Genomic DNA, 644 nt, shown 5'->3' with positions numbered 1-644 from the left:
CACAGATGGTTATAATAAACTCCACTGTAGTCTTACGATAAAATTACAAGCCGGCAGGGTGTTTTGATTAGGCAAAGAATCATAATGACTGCCTATTCTTAACTATTTACCATGATCTTGTATGAATTGTTTCGGGAGCGACCTAGCTCCGAATCCAATCGGATAGTTTAAAAATTTTATGGTCCGAGCTGCTCTTTTTTTGTTGTGTCTGAGGCGTGTAGAAAAAAAGATCCTTTGTTTCAGTTATCGCTTCTCGGCCTTTTGGCTGAGATCATATATAGTATCTGTGTTTGTCAGCTTAATATCTGACATGCTGGGCAATGCCTGGCACCAATACTAAACTGATTTTTGCTTCTCGAGTTAACACCGAAGCTTGCTTCGGTTGACTCAAGGGTTGTCCCGGTCTTAAACTACCATAATGATATGTCTGCTTCAGGTCTTATCATGCAATTTCAGGCATGATTATGTCAGGTCCAGGTATGTTCATGTAAAGTCAGGTATGATCATGTCTGCTTCAGGTATGATCATGTAAATTCAGGTATGATCATGTCTGGTCCAGGTATGATCATGTCTGGTTCAGCTATGATCATGTCTGGTCCAGGTATGATCATGTAAAGTCAGATCTGAAAAATACCTGTGACAGG

The 644-nt window shown here is 40.2% G+C and overlaps 1 non-coding gene across 1 annotated transcript; it reads left to right on the top strand.

Moving 5' to 3' along the window:
* The first annotated feature begins 245 nt into the window (after positions 1–245).
* On the top strand, positions 246–436 carry LOC134852212 (U2 spliceosomal RNA). The gene has a single exon (XR_010164292.1). It is a non-coding gene; the product is annotated as a U2 spliceosomal RNA (small nuclear RNA).
* Positions 437–644: the final 208 nt, after the last annotated feature.

This window comes from Symsagittifera roscoffensis, chromosome 7 (assembly GCF_963678635.1).
Source record: "Symsagittifera roscoffensis chromosome 7, txSymRosc1.1, whole genome shotgun sequence".
Classification (NCBI taxonomy): Eukaryota; Metazoa; Xenacoelomorpha; order Acoela; family Convolutidae; genus Symsagittifera; species Symsagittifera roscoffensis.
This window is presented reverse-complemented; position numbering and strand designations above follow the sequence as displayed.